The 17,673-nt window shown below is 40.6% G+C and overlaps 1 long non-coding RNA gene across 1 annotated transcript; it reads left to right on the top strand.

The window, feature by feature from the left end:
- Positions 1-2,011: 2,011 nt before the first annotated feature.
- Positions 2,012-6,732, top strand: LOC133058494 (uncharacterized). The gene is made up of 4 exons (XR_009693340.1): positions 2,012-2,070; positions 2,264-2,343; positions 2,650-2,719; positions 5,744-6,732. It is a non-coding gene; the product is annotated as an uncharacterized LOC133058494 (long non-coding RNA).
- The last annotated feature ends 10,941 nt before the right edge of the window (positions 6,733-17,673 follow it).

Below are 17,673 nucleotides of genomic sequence, written 5' to 3' on the forward strand. Positions count from 1 at the left end.
TCCATGGGATTCTCCAGGCAAGAATACTGAATGGGTTGCCATTTCCTCCTGCAGGGGATCTTCCTGACCCAGGGATCGAATCTGTGTCTCTTGCATCTCCTGCATTGGCAGCTAGATTCTTAACCACTAGCACCACCTGGGAAGCCCATAACTTCAGAGGTCCTGGTAGAAATCTTGTGTGGGAAATTACTGGCTGTAAAGGATGCCTAGGCTTCTGTGGTTTGCTGCTAGTATACCCCTTCATCCGCCTGGGGGAACAACTTCTGTTTTAGAAAATGAACTCTACTAACTTTTTGACTCTGATCTTTTCTCCTTTGCAGAGAGCAAAGAGCTGTGCCTCCAAGTGTAGCTGAGGAGTTGATACCCCACAGTGTCAAGGTATACACCACTGTAGCTTATCCATCAAAAGACCTATGCTTTAAGACATGTTGCAGTAGGGGCCATTAAGGCAAGAATCTAAAACCAGTGAGACTATTGTACTATCTTCTTAAAAATGGAATTGTTGGGACTTCCATGGTAGTTCAGTGGTTAAGACTCTCAGCACTTCCAAGGCAGGAGACTTGGGTTCTATCCCTGGTCATGGAACAAAGATCCCACATGACACTGGGAATGGCTAGAGGAAATAAAAAAAGAAATAGGATTGTTATCTACCATGCTACAAACAATTAGCTCCTTCATCTAGGAAGACTTCTTTGAAAAGCTGATAGTTTTCATGTCATTCTTGGTTGTACTTGAGTACTACAATTATTCTTTCTATGCGATTTGGAATTGTTGGAGGAAGGGCATTTAATATAAAGTGGAATATAACAGCACAGCAGCATTTTAATTGGACCAGTGGTATAGACTGCATGGCTCTTCTCATCATACCACTTCAGCAGTGACCTGGAGATGACTTATATTGCCTTCTGAGAGATAATTTGCTCTTCCCAACCCTACATTCAGTGGTGTCATGTTGGTAGCTTGAAATTAACCACAGTGGTGAGTCAGGTGTGATTGGGGTAGTGCTCAGTTGCTGAGTTATGTCTGACTCTTTGCAAACCCATGGACTGTAGCCCACCAGATTCCTCTGTCCATGGGATTCTCCAGGCAAGAATACTGGAGTGGGTTGCCCTTTCCTCTTCCGGGGATCTTCCTGACCCAGGGATCAAACCCACAACTCTTGTGTCTCCTGCATTGGCAGGGCGGTTCTTTAGCATTGAGTCACTTGGGAATAAGTAGTACCTCTCCCCTTCCCCCACCACAAGAGGCCCAGTGGTTAAACATTTCTCAGCACATCTCTGTTTCTGGTTCACAGATGAAAGCAGGAGGACAAAGGTAAATCGTGAAAATCCACCACCGGAAGCCTTCATGATTGTGAAAATGATGCAACTTTTTGCATTTGATGCAACATGATGCAAAAACTGCTTCAGAGATGCCACAACCCATGGAAGCGGAGATACGAGGGCTGAGCCATGCTTTTGAACAAGCACAACAAAACAGGCAGATCTAACTGGGTTTCTTTGCAAAATTACTACAGTGAAAAATGACGCATTTGTGCACTTACTTGTCACCACTCAAATTAGTCCTGAAGCCTCTTCTTGAAATCAGTTCCAGATAAATGTTTATGAAGCACATACACATTTTATGACTTCATAGTCTGAGACATACGTAAGACGCAAAATGCTGAAATATCTCAGTCCTCACCACACTCTGACATGTGGCTGGTGACATCAGCTGGCATCCCTCCATGAGCTCCTCGGTTCCTATGCTGCTGGGGTTCCCAGCAAGACTGCCAACGTTCCATTATCCTCGCTTGAGTGGCATTGGGAAGATGAGCCAGCTCGGTTCCCAATCATACACGTAACCAAAAAATGAATCATCCTTTTCCACTTGCAGCAGTCTCCCAAAACCTCATCAGAATTCCTGTGGGGCTGCCCTTCCCGGGATCCAGGGAGGAGAAGTCCTCTCTACCCAGAAGGGGGCGCTGAAGGGAACACATGGTTTCTTTTCCTATCACTCTATGCTCCCCTAAGAGATGAAGTCTTTCTGGCTCCTATTTCTCCTCTTCCATTGCTGAGGGGTGAGAAAAGGGTGAGTAGAAATGCCTTGTCTTAACACCTCAGGCCTTGGAGAGGTAATTGGATCCGGCTTCTCACAGTTCTCTAAGGAACTTAGCACTTCTTTTCTCAGCCAGGGCCAGAACTGTTTAAAAAAACAGTCTCTTCAAGCACCTAATACCAAGAATCTTGTTGCAAAGATAGTTTTTTTTTTTTTTTTTTTACAGCTTTTATGCTTGGAAATCCAGTGTGTGAAAGAAATGGAAGCAGTGCAACACATTAGATTTTTCAATGCTACGACAGGAGAGTAAGTGGTGAGGTAGGGGGTGTGTGTTTATGTGTGTGTGTGTGTGTGTGTGTGTGTGTGTGTGTGTGTACAAGCTTGCACGTAGAGGAATCAGGACTTTCCTCTTTTCAGCAGCTCTCAGAAGTCTCCTCAGGGCTGCTTGTATTACTGTTCATTCACTGTTTGATATGATTTTATCATCTACTCCCTAATCTTTTGAGGGAGATTTTGTCTATGATTTTGTCTACTATGTTTTATTGAATATGTTTAATCTATGATTTGATCTACTCCCTAATCTCTATTATATTTTACACCCTTCTCTCTTAGTAGTCCTCTGGCACTTGGAAAGTAAATGTGAAAGGTCAAGAGGAGAAGAAAAGCTTTGAGAAACTGTGTGGTAAGTAACATCAACTCATGTTTATCCTGTTGTGAGAATCACATTCATATAATGGCTGCCACTGATCCAAAACAGATGGACACAGTTTTAGAAAAATGGTAGGAATGTTAGAAATTTAGTTCTTATCATAATTTCCCTCTCTCTGTGGAGTCAGTATCAGCATCTGAGGTGCCAGAAGCATTTCATTTAGAACTGGCTTGAATTGAGGGATGAGATCAGAGCTTCCCGTAGAAAGACTGGAGTCAGGAAAGATTGGGAAAGAAGGGAGACAGAACTCCAGAGGATGGCAGTGGTGAAAGCAAGGGCAGGAGAGATGGACTTGAGATTGACCTGGATTAAAAGGCAGGATGAGTGGAAGAAAGGACACTGTTGGGGGAAGATATTTAATTAAACTGAGTTCTACCATAGCCAGCCCCTGGGAAATGCTGACCCAGACTACAAAATGATTGGTTTGGGGATACAAACCACTGCATAAATTATATTCAATGAATAACACATGGGAAAGGTCTTAGAGGCATACCTGATGCATAATGGAAATTCAACTAGGGTTAGTTTTCCTTCCCTTCCTGCTCTTGATGATGCTACCAGGTGGCACAGAAAACACATTATGTGAGTTTGGGTCAAGGCATCACTGTGACAATATTGTCTCAGCAGCATTTCTAATGCAGGTAAAAGTTGAACTCAACGTGTGAAATGCCGAGTGAGAAGAATAGCAGTCGTATGTCAGGAGAGAAATAAAACCACAGCCTCAGCTGGAGCTGAGAAAGAAGTAATAGGGGTCTAGTTTCCCTTGGGGGAAGTCGGACGCTCTAATATCCCTAGGGGCCCACCCATGAGCTCATGACCATGACTCTGAGAGGCAAGCCAAGCCTGGGGAAGAATGTTGGGAAGTCATAAAAAAAATCAGGTGATGTGGGAGTCCACAGATAAGGAATCTTAGCATTTGGAGACATTCAGGAGTTAAATCCAGTTTCTAGCTAAGGAGGCAAGGATTCACAGGGCAATGAAAGGGGCAGAGATAGGAAGCTGCCTGTTTCTAGGTGCCCTCTGAGTAGGGTTTAGAAGTACCTGAGGTTGGGCTCTTGGAATCTGCTGCTACCTCACGGGGTCTAGAGTGTCTCAATTGTTTGTGTTGCCTTTCTAGGGTTCTTTCCAATTATGAAATTTACACCTACCTGAGAAAAAAAGCCTAAAATGAAACTTTCCTCTTTACTATTTAACCACCCACTCAATCTATATTTAGATATTTAGATACACACACACACACACACACACACACACACACACACACACACACACACACACGCACCAAATCCTGATGCTGGGAAAGACTGAAGCAAAAGGAGAAGATGGTGGTGGAGGATGAGATGGTTAGATAGCACCATGGACTCAATGGACATGCTGCTGCTGCTAAGTCGCTTCAGTCGTGTCCGACTCTGTGCGACCCCATAGATGGCAGCCCACCAGGCTCCCCCGTCCCTGGGATTCTCCAGGCAAGAACACTGGAGTGGGTTGCCATTGCCTTCTCCAATGCATGAAAGTGAAAAGTGAAAGTGAAGTTGCTCAGTCGTGTCCAACTCTTCGTGACCCCATGGACTGCAGCCCACCAGACTCCTCCATCCATGGGATTTTCCAGGCAAGAGTACTGGAGTGGGGTGCTATTGCCTTCTCCTTGAGCAAACTCCAGGAGATAGTGGAGATAGGGAAGCCTGGTGTGCTGCAGTCCATGGGGTCGCGAACAGCCGGACACGACTGAGCGACTGAACAACAAATTAGGTTCTTAATTTCCCACTACCTTGAAAACCCTTCATATGTGCTTGATCGATGTCACTTTATGAAGCCTTCTTTGACTCTTGCCCATAAGATAGTTAAGCTTTCATCATGCACTGAAACATTTTAAGACTTCAGAAAACTGGTTTGCATGAGGGACCTGCAACACACTTTTGAAATAATGTTGAATCAATTTTCTTCGTATTCATTTGCAGAATAGTTGTTTGTTGTTTTCTGCCACTCACAATCCACTCTTTTTTTTTTTTTATAACGATGCCTTATTTAATTTGGAGAGAATTCTCTCTCTTCCTTTGTGTATACTATCATTTGGGGAAGCCAATCCACATGTCCTGCCACCTTCCAGTCGCGAGGTGGGTATGTGAACCATGATGGCCAAGTAGACACTAATGGAATGCTCTCTAGCTATTGAGGCAGAAGGAGATTTATTACAGAGAACCAGCTTTCCAGGAAGCACTGCCAGTATAAGACTGGAGTGCAGAAAGAATGTCTCCCACCAGGAAGCTGAGGAATTAGGAAGCCACCATGCCAGCTTCTGGTGCTCACTGCCACCGTGAGCTCCAGGAACACGCCTCCTTAGCTGTGATCTGCCAGAATAGAAGCCACTGCCAGAGTTGTTGGTTCCAGAGCCATGACACCTGCTGGGATTGCACCAACAATGCGGAGGGACCATGCCTCTCAACACTTAATAAGCTGTGCTTGGATGTTAGGACCCTGGCCAGGGCTATTGCAGAAAAATCAAACCCCTTGATATTCACTCTCTGGAGTAGAAATGGCAGAAGCAGCACAAATGTGGGCTCCACCTCACTTCTGCCCTTCCAGGCACACACAAGTGTATGTGACTGGCTGAGTAATAATTATCTTCTGGAACACTGGCTGCAAGAGACTGCAGAATAGAGTTTTTAGCATTCTAGCCTCTACTATGGATGAAGGGACCTTGAAACGGGGCAGAATGAATAGCGAACATCGATCCATCATGTGAGCAATGGTCCCCCCCTTCACACTTGGACTCTGGAGCCTAGTGACTAAAGGACAGAAGAAGAATGCTTGGAGCCAACTAGTACCAGAGCAGTGTCCTGGAGATCTGCCGCTTAGATCCCCCCAGGACCCAGGTTCTTGTCTTTTCAGGCTTCTGCTTCTTCACGTTTCCCCTTGGGAGCCCCACCCTGACCTCAGTATCATTTCCCTTTTACCTGCAGTGAGCCAAACATGAGTTCTCGTATTTATATTTTCAAGGCTGAGCCCCAAAGAATTTGATGCTTTCGAACTGTGGTGCTGGACAAGACTCTCGAGAGTCCCTGGGACAGCAAGGAGTCCAAACCAGTCAGTCCTAAAGGAAATCAGCCCTGGATATTCATTGGAAGGATTGATGCTGAAGGTGAAGCTCCAATACCTTGGCTACCTGATTCAAAGAGCCAACTCATTGGAAAAGACCCTGATGCTGGGAAAGACTGAAGGCAAAAGGAGAAGAAGGTGGTAGAGGATGAGATGGTTGGATGGCACTATCGATTCAGTGCATATGAGTTTGAGCAAAGTCGGGGAGATAGTGAAGGAGAGGAAAGCCTGGTGTGCTGTAGTCCATGGGGTTGCAAAGAGTCAGACACGACTGAACAACTGAACATCAACAACAAAAAATTTATAATCAAAGACCTTAACTGATACATGATTGGACATTGTTTTGCAATGTCAACAAGCCTCAAATTCTTGCTGAATGCATGTGTTAAACTCTGCATTTAGATCTGGCTCTTGGAATTCTAGTGTCCTAGAACTCAAAAGCCAAAGAAGTCCTCAGTGATAAGCTTATTCAAACTTTTTTTGTTAAGAGATGAATTTGAAGTATAGAGAGCAGGAGAGCAGCTTAACAGACACATTCCTTTATTGCTAACATTATAAGGATTCTTCCTGAAATATTTTATCTCTATAACAACACAGTCCTAATTTTAATGACATAGAAGTATCCTTGGAAGAAAAAGGTAGATAAACAACACTTTAACAAAATTTAAAGTAACATAGGCTTTGGTTTGTTCTTGTCATTAGCTAAATAATTTTATTATAGGATTTGTAGCCAGACTTATGAAAATCTATAAACATCTTACAGAAGTTTCTTTGATAAAGAAAACCATGCTCAGTAGAAAGCTTTTGGGGTTTTTAATCCTCAGTGGAAAGGCTTTTGGGGTTTTTAATGCAGCCATTGATCTCCTATTCTTAAATTTGAAAACTACAAGGAGCCCATCTGTCAAAACCTACTGTAATATAAACTTTGCAAATGGTCCAGCCACAATCTTACATCCCATGAAGATTGCAAAACAGGCTCCATGTCCTCCTTGCAAAAATACTTTCGGATGAAAAATGTTTAACTAGGTTTTTTATAGTAGTGACCCAAAGACTTTGAAAAACATCCTCAAGAAGCTACTACAGGAACTTCCAATTTAATGAAATTTAACAGCTGTTCTGCCACTAGACTTCCAAGTGGAATTTGATTTCCCTCGAGGCAATTCTATTAATTTGTTTTTATTATTTTAGGATAGCTAATACGGGTTAGCTGGCTGGGTTCTGACACTAGGTACGGTGTGGGTGGCAAGGCAGTTCTGGTACTAATCAGTACTCCTCTGAGCCCTTCCCACAAGACCACCCAGACGGTGAACTGTGCTAGGCTGCAGCATGAGCAGTGCCAAGTTGCCTCGTCTGGTACCAAGGAGTGTAGCAGTTCTGCCAAGCACTTTGGAGAGACACTCAGGAAGATGGGATGCTCAGCAGTGTCAGGAGATGATGGTGAAGGAATGTTATTTCCTTTCCGCTTCTAAGGTGCCCGCCATCCCTCAAGCGTTCAAGCCTTGACCTGTTGCAGTGTGCTTGGAACACAAGGTCCGCAGAGCTGCGTTCAAATCCAGCTCGGCTTAAGAGGACTGAACTGTGGCTTCCTAATCTGTATCAGAAAATTAAGGATAATGATAATTGCCCTTCTGATTCTCAGTGCTATTGTATATGTATGAAATAAAGGTGAACACATTTTTATCTTTTAAATTCATTCATTCAATTTTTTGAGGGCCAAGACTTTATTTATTTATTTTTATGAGCTTTCCTCATAGCTCAGTCAGTTAAGCATCTCCCTGCAATGCAAGAGATCCGGGTTCGATTCCTGAGTCGAGAAGATCCCCTGGAGAAGGAAATGGCAACCTACTCCAGTATTCTTGCCTGGAGAATCCCGTGGGCAGAGAAGCCTGGCAGGCTAGCAGTCCATGGGGTCGCAAGAGTCAGACACGACTCAGTGACTAAACCAACCTACCATTGTTAATTGGAGGATAATTGCTTTATAGTGTGTTGGTTTCTGCAGTACAACAGCGTGAATCAGTCATAAGTATATTTATATATCCCCTGCCTCTTGAGGCTTCCTTCCTCCCACTGCCCCACCCCTACCCCATCCAACCCCGCTAAGTCATCACAGAGTGTGGGGCTGGGCTCCCTGTCTTATATAGCAGCTTCCCACTAGCTATCTATTTTACACATGTACTGTGTATACATCCGTGCTACTCTCTCAGTTCAGCCCACCCACTCATTCCCCAACTGTGTCCTCAAGTCCTTTCTTTTTGTCTGCATCTCTATTCTTGCTCTGCAAATATGGTGAATACATTTTTAAAAGAAATGCTTCTATACACTTCACAAAAGTTTTCCTTAAACAGGGTTCTAATTTGAAGATTACCTAAGAATTTTGTGTCTTAAAGATCACTTCCTTTTCCATACAACAAGGTTGAGATCAGGTTTCTTAATTTTTTTTTCTTTTTTAACAATGCAATTGCCAAAAGTGCAAGGGAAAGAAGTTAGGATATTTGGATATTTTCTCCTTTTTTTTCTTTCTCTGCTGCATCACTAGGTTTGCAGAATCTTAGTTCCCTGGGATAGAACCCATGACCCTTACAGTGGAAGCAAAAAGTCTTAGCCACTGGACTACCAGGCAAGGTTCAGAATATTTCCTTGAAGAATCTGAACAGTTTGGTCAATAGGAATTCTATGAGTGACTAATTGAATACTTTTAGTTCATTTAAAAAGTCTTTGCATGATGGTATAAAGCACAGTATAGTTTTCTTAGCCAAATTTACCTGTTAGCTTCTAACACAAAGTAAGAACGATGAATGTGAATTGTTAACTAAATGTTCAAATGGTTGAAATCATGCATTCTGGCATAATAACATGGGCTTTGTGTGTAAAATATATACATACATGAGAGTGTGTAAAGAAAGAATCATATTGTGCAATTGAACTGGCTCCTTGTATTTGTGCTGGGTTACATCTCTGTCATAACAAGTCATCTCTTAGGTTTGCCAGACTCAGCATCCAGCTTTACTCTACAGTTAATTGAATTGTAAATGATTTCTCAGTGAGTAAAACAACTCTGATATTTTTGTTTTTACTGCCCTCTTTGTAAACCCAAGCTTTTATTTGATTATTGTTGCTGATTTTTGGAGTAGGGAGTCCTGAAAAGACATGGATGTGGCTAGAGATTTTTAAAAACATATTTAATTTCAAAAAGTGTGCATATTTACTATAAAAAAAAAGTAAAAATTTCAACAAAGCATCATCAAGGAAGTAGAAATCAGCCAAAATAGGACTATTCAGAGCCAGCCATTTCTAACATTCTGGTATAATTTTTTAAATTTTTATTTCCTTGTATAAATACATATTTGGTTTTTGAAATATGTATTACTTTGTGACCTGTTGTCATTAAACAATATTTACCAGTCAATCCTAAAGGAAATCAACCCTGAATATTCATTAGAAGGACTGATGCTGAAGCTGAAGCTCCAATATTCTGGCCACCTGACACGAAGAGCCAACTCACTGGAAAAGACTCTGATGCTGGGAAAGATGGAAAGCAAAAGGAGAAAAGGGCTGCAGAAGATGATATAGTTAAACATTACTGACTCAGTGGACATGAGTTTGAGCAAACTCCCAGATATAGTGAAGAACAGGGAAGCCTGGCATACTGCAGTCTATGGGGTTGCAAAGAGTTGGACACAACTGAGTGACTGAACAACTTATAAGGATCAAGGGGAGCAGGACAAGGAAGAGAAAGAAGCCAAGCCAGAATTCAGGCAAAATCTGACAAAAGGTAGCTTCAGCCTGCTACTTCAGGGGACTTGGGAGTGTGTTCAAACTCAGAGATGGCCTGAGTCGAAGAGCTGGGTTTTCATGCTCATGCACTGGTCAGTGAGAGTCAGAGTGATGCCCTGAGGATGGGGGTGGGGTGGCGAGGCAGGGCATAAACTCCCAAGCTCTCTGACCTCTTCCCCTTTATGCACAACGGCTCCAGTAGCTTCAGGAAAGTCCTCTGAAGTCATGGGTACAGGCTATTAATCAGAAGCAAAAGCCGAGAGGCACACAGAAGCAATAAAAGGGGCCTGAGAGGCTCTGGTGGAATATTGATGGTATTCACTATAATGTTAGACATCCAAAAGAAAGATGTAAAGTTTCAACAGATTTGGAAATAGGGAAGAACATTCTAGACTTGTGCTGTTCTATATATCAGCCTTTAGTCACATGTGGCTAGTGGCTACTGTACTGGTTCATGTACATACAGAATATTTTTACCAACAGAAAAACTTTTATTGGACTGTACTGTATCTAGAATGAGAATAGTATGAATAAAATCATGGAGACATATATAAGCAACTAGTTTAACAGAGTCATAATGAAGACAGATGACTGGAATACAGGCTGTGGTCAAATTTTAAAAAGCTTTGGAAGCATTGATCCTGTATCACCTCCATACCTGGCGTTATGCTAGATTTCTCTGTGCCCCTAGCTGAAAATTTGGTCTCAATTTGGTCTCTCTTTTCCTTTGGCTCCTTCTCTAACCATTTATCCATCATCACTTGTGCTACTGCCTTCTTTCAGCTCCAGGCTTGAATCTTAAATCCTGATTCAATGGTTTAGACTTTCTATCTAGCATTTTAAATTTCCTTCCCTCTCATATCAACTACTTCCTAGTTAGCTCCAATTTGTATAATAAAACTATATATAAATATATATATGTATGTATATATATATAAAACTAGGAAAGAGAGGAGGTATGTGTGTCTGCTCAGTCACTCAGTCATCCATGTGGTCACAAAAATGGGAGGTAGACTGAATCAAATCAGGTGAAAGGATTCAGGAGTCCCAAGCATGTTGGATAGACTGTGTGAAAGACGCTCTTGAATTGGAAGAATTCATATAGTTAAAGTGGCCATACTCCCTAAAGCAATATACAGATTTAATGCAAAGATTTAATGCAATACTTTTCAAAATACCCATGACATTTTTCACAGAAATAGAACAAATAATCCTAAAATTTATATGAAGCTAATAAAAGACCCAGAATTGCCAAAGCAACCCTGAGGAAAAAGAACAGAGCAGGTTTACCCTCCTAGACTCCAGACAATACTACAAAGCTACAGGAATCAAAACAGCATAGTATTGGCATGAAAACTGGCATATGAATCAATGGACAGAATAGAAAACTCAGAAATAAACCCACACACCTATGATAAATCTTTGATAAATGAGGAGAGAATATATACAATTGGGAAAAGACAGTCTCTTTAGCAAGTGGTGTTGGGAAAGTTGGATCTCTGCAGGTAAATCAATGAGGCTAAGACACATCCTCACAGCATATAAAAAAATAAACTCAAAATGGCTTAAAGACTGAAATATAAGACATGACACCATAAAACTAGGAGAAACAATTCTCTGACATAAATCATACCAATGTTTTCTGAGGTCAGTCTCCTAAGGCAATGCATGTAAAAACAAAAATAAACAAATGGGACCTAATCAAACTTATAAGCTTTTGCACAGCAATGGAAACCATAAAGAAAATGAAAAGACAATATATGGAATGGGAGAAAATATTTGCAAATAATGTGACTGACAAGGGCTTTATTTTCAAAATATACAAACAGCTCCTACAACTCAATAACGAAGCAAAACAGAACAAAAGCAACTGACAACCAAACTGAAAAATGGGTAGCGGTCCTAAGTACACATTTTCCAAAGAAGACATACAGAAGGTCAATAGGCACATGAAAAGATTCTCATCATTACTAACTGTTAGAGAAATACAAATCAAAATAACAATGAAGTACTACCTCATACCTGTCAGAATGATCATCATTAAAAAGTCTATGAATAGTAAGTGCTGGAGAGGATGTGGAGAAAAGAGAACACTCTTACATTGTTGATGGGAATGTAACCTGGTGCAACCACTATGGAAAACAGTGTGGAGGTTCCTCAAAAACTAGAAATAGAGATTCCATATGATTCAGCAATCCCACTTCTTAACATATACCCAGATAAAACTATAATTTGAAAAGATGCATGCACCCCCAACGTTCATGGCAGCACTATTTACAATAACCAAGATATGGAAACAACCTATGCTCAGTGGTTCAGTCGTGTCTCTTTGCGACCACATGGACTGCAGACTGCCAGGCTCCTCTGTCCATGAGATTTTTCAGGCAAGAATACTGCAGTGGGTCGAATTTCCTTTTCCAGGGGATCTTCCCGACCCAGGGATCAGTCTGGCATCTCCTGCATCTCCTGCATTGCAAGTGGATTCTTTACCACTGAGCCACCAGGAGAGTCAATAAGTAAGACATGGAAACAACCTACATGTCTATCAATAGATGGCACAGTGGGAAAGAGCCTGCCTCCAATGCAGGAGACACACAAGGGATGCACTTTCAATCTCTGAGTTGGGAAGATCCCCTGAGTAGGAATGGCAACCCACTCCAGTATTCTTGCCTGGAAAATTCAATGGACAGAGAAGCCTGGAAGGCTTCAGTCCATGAGGGCACAAAGAGTCAGACACGACTGAGCACAGCACAGCAGATGAATGGATGAAAAAGAAAATGAGGTATATGCATGCACACATGCGCGTGCGCACACACACACACACACAAGATGGAATATTACTCAGCCACAAAAAAGAATGAAATAATGCCATTTGCAGCAACATGGATGAACCTAGAGATTATCACACTAAGTTAAGTGAGGAGGAGAAAGACAAATATCATAAGATATCACTTATATGTGAAATCTAAAATATGACACAAATGAACTTATCTATGAATCATAAACAATCTCATGGACAAAGGGAACAGCCTTATAATTGCCAAGGGTGGGTAGGGGAGTGAGGGAGGGATGGACTGGGATTTTAGAATTAGTAGATACAAACCATTATATATATAAATGATAAACAACCAGGTTCTACTGTATAGCATAGGCAACTAATTTCAATATCCTGTGATAAATGATAATGAAAAAGAATATAAAAAAGAATATATATGTCTAACTGAGTCACTTGGCTGTACAGAGAAATTAAACACAGTATTGTAAATCAACTATATCTCAACAAAATTTAAAAAGTGAATCAATGGGGATGGAGAAATGAAAGAAAGAAATCGGACAGGAGATAATTAATGGAAAAAGAAAACTTCAGGGAAAATAATCTCTTCCTTAATTTCTAGTAGATTTATTTCCTCTCAATGCTATCTGCATAAAAGGAGACCAAGGCTACTGTATTACTAAGTCCTAGTTGTTCCATATGCTTCCTGTAGAGTAAAATCTTAACTCCATGCTTTCCTCAACCCACATTTTTTTCTACATGTAAATTTATAAGAGAAGAAAATGATGAGACAACCAGATTCAATCATGGAATATTTTATCTTTAAAAATTTAATTGTGGTAATATGCACATAGCAAAATGTACAGTCTTGACCATTTTTAGGTGTACCTATTGTTCAATATGTCATTTACATTGTTGTGCATAATTTTTCGTCTGGAAAAATGGAAACTCTGTACCAAGTAAACAGCAATTTCCAACCAAACCCCTTCCCTACTCCTGGAAATCACTCTTTCTGTTTCAGTAAAATTGACTGTGTACTCTCAGTATCTCATGTAAGTAGAAGCACATAGTATTTGTCTTTTTGTAACTGACTTATTTCACTTAGATTAGTGTCTTCACAGTTCATCCATATTGTAGTCTGTGATAGAATTTCCTTCTTTTTTAAGGCTAGATAAAATTCCACTGGATGAATAAGCTGAGTAATATTTCATTGTATGTATATATCACATTTCGTTTATCCAATTATCTGTCAATAGATGTTAACACATGGTTTGCATCCATATTCCAGCTATTATGAATTAAACTGCTACATTCCTAAATCATGGATTTTTTACAAATAGATCTTTTAGAATATAGCCTTAGCTGGCTTCCCTGAGAGCTCAGTTGCTAAACAATCTGCTTGCAATCCAGGAGATCTGGGTTCAATCCCTCGGTTGGGAAGATCCCCTGGAGAAGGGAAAGGCTACCCACTCCAGTATTCTGGCCTGGAGAATTCCATGAACTGTATAGTCCATGGGGTTGCAAAGAGTCGGACACAACTGAGAGACTTTCACTTTCACTTTTCCACTTGATACCAGTAACCATCTTCTTTAACATCACTCAAAATATATATTAGTAAAGTATATATACTAATAATCATAATGGTTGGGCTTCCCTGATGGCTCAGTGGGTAAAGAACCCACCTGCAATGCAGGAGACTCAGGAGATTCAGATTCGATCCCTGGATCAGGAAGATACCATGGAGGAGAAAAATGGCAACCCACTCCAGTATTCTTGCCTGAAAAATCCCAGGGATGGAGGAGCCTGGTGGGTTACGGTCCATGGGGTTGCAAAGAGTCAGATACGACTGAGTGACTAACACACAATCATAATGGTAACCTAAAAGCTGGCCAAGATGTTTAAAGCTATTAACAGCCTTGTCTTGGAGGTCAGATTCCTTATTCAGATATTTCTGTTTCTGTGTTAAATTTCCAAGGCCCTATGTTCATAGTGATTACAATTCAAAAGGCTATTTTTAAGATATTTAATAGCTTATTCTCTTTTAGGTTACCACTTTTAAAGAAATAATGAAATTATGTTCAGTACACTGTGAGTTCCAAAGCAGAGAACACTAGTTTAACATGTTAGTGTGACTGTCAAGAAATAAGCATTTAAATAAAAATTGATTATGGGTAACATTTTATCTTACCAGAATATTCACTTAATCAGAACATGGTAAGTATGCCAATGCTTATTGACAGTACTGCAACCGTGAAGACTTGTGCTTCAAAGGATGTGAACCCTTGTTTTAATCAAATGTTGAAAGACTAAAAATGGCATTTGAGTGTGGTTAATTATGTCCTCAGCCACATGCAAGAACAACATGATTTCAAATAGGTCCTTTCAGGACTGAACTTAATACAGGGGGTGAATCTTTTTAGAAAGATGAAGCGTTCCTCAGCCAATTCAGCCAAGCTTCACCAACCGTAATTTTTACTGTTATGAATGCCTTCTCTCAGGATTCTTGTTCCTTTTTTAGGACTCTGTGAAATTGTGTGGCAAGGTCTTTTTTGCACCACACACTCACTTGTGGTCCCAAGCCAACCAAAGGCCTTGCAGTGCATTTGTGTAGCTGATAAACAAGCTCACGGCACAGTCACAGCAGACAACAGAAAGCCCTGATTTTCTAAATGACACTGTTCTCTTCAGCATGGATGAAGGAATGTTTGATACTGAATGAAACAGAAAATATCCAGGCATGTAAATGCATCATTGGGGGGAAAAAAATTTAGCCCATCCATTAGTTTCATTGAACAGAAGTGAATCACAGTACAACTTGATTCACAGTCTTATTTTTTCAGTCCTTTTTGGCGTGTCAAGGTATTTATATTTGACCTGTAAAGCCCCCGTAAATTTTTCTTCATCAAGGAGTAAGTGCTTATTATCATATCCTGATCTTCTACCTCTCTGTTTAAACTTCTCAGTGTGAGAATCAGCAGGGCTGCCTTCCTGGATAAAAAAAAAACAAAACTTGATTTTATATTTTCTGTATCTCAGCACTCTTTAAAAAGAGGCATGACAGATACAAGGGGCCAAGATGCAAAAATTGGAGCCTGCTGGCAAAGCTTGTGCTCATGGCCAGCAAGCGTCCATGATTTCCTACTAAACCCATCTCTGAGTGGGTAATATCTGTTCTCTTTCATTTCAGTTCCTTTCCAAGGGATATAATTTTGTCACATGGGCACGGTCCACTAAACCAGCCTGAACAGACAGTGAGTTGTACAACTGTGTACATGGGCAAGGGCCTTGGGAGGAATTTGAGGCTGTGGTACACAGTGACCCCAAATGGGGAGGGATTTCCTGGAAACTGAACTTTAGCCGAAACCCAGGAGTTTAAAAAAGGTAAGAAAGTAAATGTCAGCTTATACCACTGGAATAAGTTATTGACAGTGGATTAAGGGGGAAAAATCATAGTAATTATCTACACATCCCTATCAACTATGTCTTTTTTGTAATTTAATAATATTTCCACTGGGTTTTGAAATGGTTTCTCAATGTTCACATTTGTGTGTGTGTGAAAACAGAATATATTTAAAAAAATAAGTGAAAACATAAAATATAAAATGTTTGGTTGTCTGTCCAGTTTATTTTCCTGCCTACTTTTTTTGGGTTCACAAATCTCAATGGGAACTCTGTAGACTAATTAGTCACATGATTCTTACTGACTTGAAAACTGCAAAGGAAGGATATTTGCAAAAGATGAAACATGTCATTGTGTCCCTTTCTTCTTTTCTCAACTCTGAAGCCATCTACATGCTTTTAGGAAAGATTTTCTTTCCTTCACTTTGGCCAGTGTAACATATAGGGTAGGTGCATGTGCAACTCTGGGTCTACAATTTCTGAAATTTTTTTTCCCCTGAGAACATTCAGAAGAAAGTAGAGGAAATATGAAAAACTATCATAGATGCCTGTACTCAGAAGATGTGGTTTCAAGTTCTAGCTCAATTACTCAGCAGCCCTGTGATCTTAAGTCTGTATTCTAAGAATAAAAATACCTGCCTCACAAAGTTATTTTCTGGATTAAGTGAGATGGTAGATGAGCTGAGTAAGCTGAAACATACCACACAAATGTAAGACATTATCAGTAAAAGTTCTGGGTTTTTTTTGTGTGTTAGTCACTCAGTTGAGTACAACTATTTGTGACCCTATGGACTGTAGCCCACCAGGCTCCTCTGTCCAGGGGATTCTCCAGGCAAAAATAGTGGTGTGGGTTGCCATTTCCTTCTCCAAGATCTGGGTAGGCAGGCTCAAAGGACACCAAGCCAAAGAATTCGTATTCTGGCCTTAAAAGTACTGCACTGAAATGATGAAAATACACACATATATATATAGAAATATACACACACATATAAATAATTTCTTGACTAGATACTGTTCAAATCATGACTTGATTAATCTCCTCTATCATCCTGCAAGGTAGTCACTATTATCCTATTATAAAGATATGGAAAAATGCTTGACTGGGTTACCTTGGTTATATTCCTTTTCTTTTATTTTTTTGGCCACAGTACACAGCAGGCAGGATGGATCCCCAACCAGGGATCAAATCAGAGCCTCCACCACAGGGGCGGAAGCACGGATTATTATTTTTTTTTTAACTTTTTATTTTGCATTGGAATATAGCCAATTAACAGTGTTGTGATGGCTTCAGGTGGACAGCAAAGGGACTCAGCCATCCATACACATGTATCTGTTCTCCTCACAAATTCCCCTCCTCTTCAGGCTGCAAATAACATTGAGCAGAGTTCCATGTGTTATACAGTATGTCTTTGCTGGTTATCCATTTTAACTATGGCAGTGTATACATGTCTGTCTCAAGCTCCTTAACTATCCCTCCTACTCTGGCAACCATAGCTTTTTTCTCTAAGTCTGTGGGTCTGTTCCTGTTTTGTAAATCAGTTCACTTGTATCATTTCTTTTTAGATTTCCCATATAAGGGATGTCATATGATATTTCTCCTTCTCTGGCTTACTATGCTCAGTATAACAATCTCTAGATCTGTCCATGTTGCTCACCACAGGAACAAGAGCACTGGAAGTGTTGATTCTTAACCACTGGACCACCAGGGAAGGTCCTATATTTCTAATCAGTGGTAGAATGAGGATTCAACCACTGGTCTTGATGGCCTGCTGCCTAAGGCTTTCTACCAGCTATGTTATGATACAGACTGTGTTCCCAAGAACTCTATGAAATATTTTAAGAACTCCAGAAACAGTCTAATGATACTACCATAGATTCTGATGGC

Source organism: Dama dama, chromosome 6 (assembly GCF_033118175.1).
Source record: "Dama dama isolate Ldn47 chromosome 6, ASM3311817v1, whole genome shotgun sequence".
Lineage (NCBI taxonomy): Eukaryota > Metazoa > Chordata > Mammalia > Artiodactyla > Cervidae > Dama > Dama dama.